Consider the following 6,351-nt stretch of genomic DNA (forward strand, 5'->3'; position numbering starts at 1 on the left):
AGAGACTTTCTTGATGAGTGAATCATTGAATCATTTACTCAACCGGTATATTCGAACAAAACTCCACTGCTGTTTGATTCGCGGGACGGTTGATACTGGTTTTAAAACTATGTACCTTGGCGACGTAAAAGTAGACAATGTATGTGGTAATACTGTCTATAAAAGGTAAGTTCCTCAATATTATCTCTTGTTTATATCAATTATATTCACTGAATATCGGCTCTGTGGTTACCTCATGCTTTGGCTTGGCCGTAACGTTACCGATATTTAGAATAACAGCAGCAGTTTTCTTTTTACCAATGCTTTTAGTGTGACTTATCCCTTGATGAGGTATGTTTTAATAACGTGATTTTGGACATAATAACTGACATTGAAATATTTGCGATGGTACTCTGTAAGATTACTATAATAATAATAATAAAAATGAGAAAATCATTGTGACAGCCACAAACTTTCAAAGACATGATTAAAAAGTGGTCGAGATTTATAGGATCCATCTACAGTGCTTTTACACTTGCGATGTGATACATGACCATGTATTTATTTTATTTATTTATTTGTTTACACTTCCATAGAATTCATGTGACCACTCACTTTCTGCAACCTACAGACCCCATTCATTTTTGTCCTTTCAAATGATGAACTAAATCAACCAGCTCAGAATTTAATCAAAACAAAGGACAAGACTGAATACTTAACTTTTTGGTTAAATGAAGTGTTAATTCATGACGTATTATAGTAATTGATAGATGTAATGATCAAATTGATACATGTAATAAAAAATACAAATTTTACATTGTTTATAAGATTTAAAATTTATTGTAAGTATAAAAATAATATATTTAATACAAAAAACAACTTTGTTGTTCCAGAAAATGTTGACTATGCAAGTATTTTGTATTAGTTAAAGGGGTCATATGATGCGATTTCAAGTTTTTCTTTCTCTTTGGAGTGTTACAAGCTCTTGGTGCATAAAGAAGATCTGTAAAGACTAAAGTCTCAAATCCAAAGAGATATTCTTTATAAAAGTTCGGAGTCAGCCACACCTACCTAAAACGGCTCGTTCTAACACGCCCCCACATGTCTACGTCACTGTGTGGGAAGATTTGCATAACGCCGGCCAAATGTTCACGCGAAGAAAGAAGGCGTAACTTTTAGTCTTGCTGTAGTATTGTTGCCGCCATGTTGTGAAGGCGCTGTGTGCTTCGTTGTGAAAGCGAAACTACTTTGTTTGGTCTTCCAAAAGAGGACGTTTCCTCTTCGTCATGCCTGGAGCTGATCCGTGCTGGTTGCTGAAGGAATACAACAACTTTCACCGTGGATGAAGCGGAATCCAGCCCGGGGTCCGTCACATGTGGTTGCCGCTCATTCGTCGGATCCGCCGGGCGCGCCGTTCTCGACCCCGCCGCCTCAGCTCACTCTAGCCCGGCCTCAGCGCACTCTAAGCCGGGGCTTCCCCTCATGCTAGGCCGCTGTGTTTTTCGTTGTGAAAGCGAAACTACTTTGTTTGGTCTTCCAAAAGAGGACACGACTACAAATCAGTGGTTAAGTTGTATTTACAACACTGTTCCAGAACACTTCAACCCAAATATTCAGATGTGTGCAGCACATTTTATGGAGGACTGTTTCCTGATCCTGGGAGAGTAGACTACAATGCCGGCTGTTCTGACTCAAAGACTGTAAGTACGTTTTTTATATTTAAAGGGTTTTTATAATTTATATTTTTTATGATTAATTTTTTGGCCAGTGTAGAGTAGTGTTTGTAGTTTGTCATTTCTCCGATCACAAATGCAGACATGGTTTTATGTTTACGCGGCGCGATGCGATGCAATGCAACGCGTAAAAAGACAGTATAAGTCATTATAATCCATAATTATGTCCCCACTGGATGCAACGAATGCCTCGTTTATAATGGGTTTTCATGTTTTTGAATCATCGCTCCGGCCGGACATGGCATCACAGAATGTAAGGACATAAACACATTTCATTACACCAAATACACAAAATAATGTTCTTTTTAGCAACATCATATGACCCCTTTAATTGCTGCATAGGCGCTTGTTGTGGAAAGCGAAACTACTTTGTTTGGTCTTCCAAAAGAGGACGTTTCCTCTTCGTCATGCCTGGAGCTGATCCGTGCTGGTTGCTGAAGGAATACAACAACTTTCACCGTGGATGAAGCGGAATCCAGCCCGGGGTCCGTCACATGTGGTTGCCGCTCATTCGTCGGATCCGCCGGGCGCGCCGTTCTCGACCCCGCCGCCTCAGCTCACTCTAGCCCGGCCTCAGCGCACTCTAAGCCGGGGCTTCCCCTCATGCTAGGCCGCTGTGTTTTTCGTTGTGAAAGCGAAACTACTTTGTTTGGTCTTCCAAAAGAGGACACGACTACAAATCAGTGGTTAAGTTGTATTTACAACACTGTTCCAGAACAGTTTAACCCAAATATCCAGATGTGTGCAGACATGGTTTTATGTTTACGCGGCGCGATGCAACGCAATGCATAAAAAGACAGTATAAGTCATTATAATCAGTAATTATGTCCCCACTGGATGCAACAAATGCCTCGTTTATAATGGGTTTTAATGTTTATGTCTCATCGCTCCGGCCGGACACGGCATCACAGTATGGCGAGGGGCGTAACATTTCCGTCTCACGCTTGAGGTATTCGGCCAATCACAACGCATTGGATAGCTGGCCAATCACAGCATACCTCGCTTTTTCAGACCGATGAGCTTTGTAAAAATCGACACGTGACATGTGACTTTGCGCTATGGGACGGCAAATTCTGACTAACCAGCGGACCGATCTCATTCACAGCATCTGAAATGTTGTTTTGGTCATTCGGAAATGCTCGAGCAAAGTTTGTCATCAAAGTATTTCTGTATAATTGCCTCCCAGAACTGTTAAATAACTGCGTTCCCAAACAGCAGCATCCACCTCCGAAAGCAATTACCGCATTCATTGTGTTTCATCTTCTCGTTCTGAGGTGCAAGTAATTTATTATATAGGGAAATTATTATATTCAGTAGCTTCTCCTACTTTTCTTAGTGATTTATAGTGCCAGTTTATCAGGAAGTGATGATTTTGTTCTCTTTGACTCGTTGGATGGAAACGGTGCTTGTTCGCAAATGTTTTGTGCGATATTCCAATTTTGCGCATAAGTTAAATTCGCAATTTGGGATGGAAACCCGGCTAGTGTGTCATTCACAGTGCTTCTGAGCTCTCTTGCTTCTTTCATTGGTAACCCTGACCTCCCGATTGGACAGTTTTTCTTTGTGATCATGGGTAGTGTAGTTCTTCGCTGGTTATTCCGTTATTATACATGATATTTTTTTATAATTGTGAAATAGCAATCACACTGTGGCGACTGCCAGTGAAGTTCATGAGTCACCTCATGATACAGTTGTTAGCAAGTGACTTGCAACCACACCGATTCCAGTGAACAGCTTTTAAAGGAATTGTTCACACCCAAGTGAAAAATTTGTCATCATTTACACACGTCGTTCCAAACCTGCATGACTTACTTTCTTCTGGGGAATATTTTTGTCCATACCTTGAATGTAAATTGCTGTCCAATGTTGTTTGGTCCCCAGCGGTCTTTTTTATATTTAGTAAACAATCCTTTTTAAGGCTGTGTTTGTCCAAAATGTTTGTATAGGTCAGTCTATTCTGGATTAAGTCATTATGCTAGTAATAGATTCTGAAGTTTTTGGGAATGAAGCCTAGCATAAATGTGCTATATTAGAAGTTAATGTATTTTAAACAATATAATAGTTTAAAATATTCAAGCTAGTCCCATGCAACTGACAAATCTGCAGATTCAGATCCAAGTTAATTAATCAAGGCAATGTGCTGAACTTCCTTTGAACTTTGTTGTTCCAGAAAAGAAACTGAAACTCATTCCATAAATGCTGACACATTAGAACATTTGAGAAACCAGATTCCCGAAAACATGCCCTTACAATGTAACATAAGACATGCAATAGACACTAGTCTTCAGAAGTGAGTGTCAAAACAAACAGGACTACGTTACGCTGTGTCTTTGTTTCTGGCTCTGGGCGGGAAAAGAGAGCCCACGTGCAATTCTTAACGTATAATACCTGCAGAGATTGTTGTATTGGCTGAGATCATCTGTGGGTTTTAACAAAACAAATGTTAGACATTGGAGCCGTGACACTAAAGTCACACTCAGAACTGCAGTGATGCAAATGAAAGGGAACAGTTCATTCTTAGGCCAGAGCTGGTATGGATAACAGGCCTTGACGTGTCAGCTTTACTTGCGCTGAGGTCATTGCCATTATAAAGGCTTTGGACAAACTCAAAATACAAGCACACATTTTTTTTGTATGTTGAGCAGTCAGTGGTTCTCAACTAGTTTTGTTTCAAGACCAAGACCATCAAGGACCAAAGTACCAAAATCAAAAGTAAACTGAAATGTTATTTGATTAATTACACGATGTGGTGATTAATTAATCGCATATTAATCACACATGATATTTGGCTGAGAAATAACCTACAAAAGAAAATGTAAAGCCATTATTGTGTTACATGAGAAAAGCCTGAAACAATATATTACAAAAAGTAGCTTTAGAAAGAAATTTTTCTTATTCATTTTCTATTTATTTATATTAAAATATATATATATTTTAAATTTTTGGGAGAACTATCCCTTTAATTAGTTCTTTATTAATATGGATTTTTCTTTTATTTGAATGTAAATAATATTCCTATAGGATGGCTTGAGGGAGAGTTAATCATGGTGTATATGGCTTTCTTCTTTCAGACGAATACAATTGGAGTTATATTAACTGAGGTCATTGCCATTATAAAGGCTTTGGACAAACACAAAATACAAGCACACATTTTTTTTTGTATGTTGAGCAGTCAGTGGTTCTCAACTAGTTTTGTTTCAAGACCAAGACCATCAAGGACCAAAGTACCAAAATCAAAAGTAAACTGAAATGTTATTTGATTAATTACACGATGTGGTGATTAATTAATCGCATATTAATCACACATGATATTTGGCTGAGAAATAACCTACAAAAGAAAATGTAAAGCCATTATTGTGTTACATGAGAAAAGCCTGAAACAATATATTACAAAAAGTAGCTTTAGAAAGAAATTTTTCTTATTCATTTTCTATTTATTTATATTAAAATATATATATATTTTAAATTTTTGGGAGAACTATCCCTTTAATTAGTTCTTTATTAATATGGATTTTTCTTTTATTTGAATGTAAATAATATTCCTATAGGATGGCTTGAGGGAGAGTTAATCATGGTGTATATGGCTTTCTTCTTTCAGACGAATACAATTGGAGTTATATTAAAACATGTCCTGGCTCTTCCGAGAATTATAATGGCAGTGAATGGGTGGTCGAGATTTTGAAGCCCAAAAAAGTGCATCCATCCACCAGGAGGTTGTTATTTTTGTTTTCTTTGCATACAAAAAGTATTCTCGTAGCTTTGTAAAATTACGGTTGAACCCCTGATGGATTCACATGGATTATTTTACCGATCTCCTTGCTACGTTTCTGGACCTTGATCGTGTTAATTACATTGCTGTCTATGGGAGGGTCAGAAAGCTCTCAGAATTCATCAAAAATATCTTAATTTGTGTTCTGAAGATGAATGGAGGTCTTACGGGTTTAGAACGACATGAGGTAGGGCTGCACGATTAATCGAATGCGATTGTCATATTCTGTAATCAGCAGGAAATCATCATCACGTGCTTTCAGATGGAGCAGCATTTACTACACATAGCCGTAGTTCACTGACAAGTTACGCAAAAAAACGCTGATGATTTTATTGCACGATTATGAAATCAAAGAAATCGTTCGCAATATGACAGCTGTTTGCATAGCTTCTCAGTGAACTATGGCTCTGTGAAGTAAATGCTGCTCCATCTGAAAGCATGTGAAAATACCACATTTAATAAAAGTTTTACTCCAAACTCACTTCATAACGTCAGTCGAGTGTTTGAAATAAATCCTTCTGTGAGATGATGTGGCTTCTTACACAGAATAAGACACGCAACATATTTCATAGTATTTAAGCAGTGATAAAGGCATTGCATTATAAATATACTTTATTTGAATGAAAATTATAATAATAAGAACTCAGATAAACCGTATATTGCCGTAGTCGTGTGTTTATTAGTCACGTTGAATCAATGAAAGTAGTTGAATCTTCTGTTTATTCAGCTGCAGCGATAGCCATTTTTTGGGTTTTTTCTGCGAGGTGTATTTGGAGTTTTAGAGCGAGAGCGCCCTCTGGCCTTTGGATGGAGATTTACTGCTGATCACAGAACCGTGCTTCACTGAAAGATACGCATGACAATCGCAGC

This window comes from Sinocyclocheilus grahami, unplaced genomic scaffold (assembly GCF_001515645.1).
Source record: "Sinocyclocheilus grahami isolate Dianchi unplaced genomic scaffold, SAMN03320097.WGS_v1.1 scaffold462.1, whole genome shotgun sequence".
NCBI classification, from domain to species: Eukaryota; Metazoa; Chordata; class Actinopteri; order Cypriniformes; family Cyprinidae; genus Sinocyclocheilus; species Sinocyclocheilus grahami.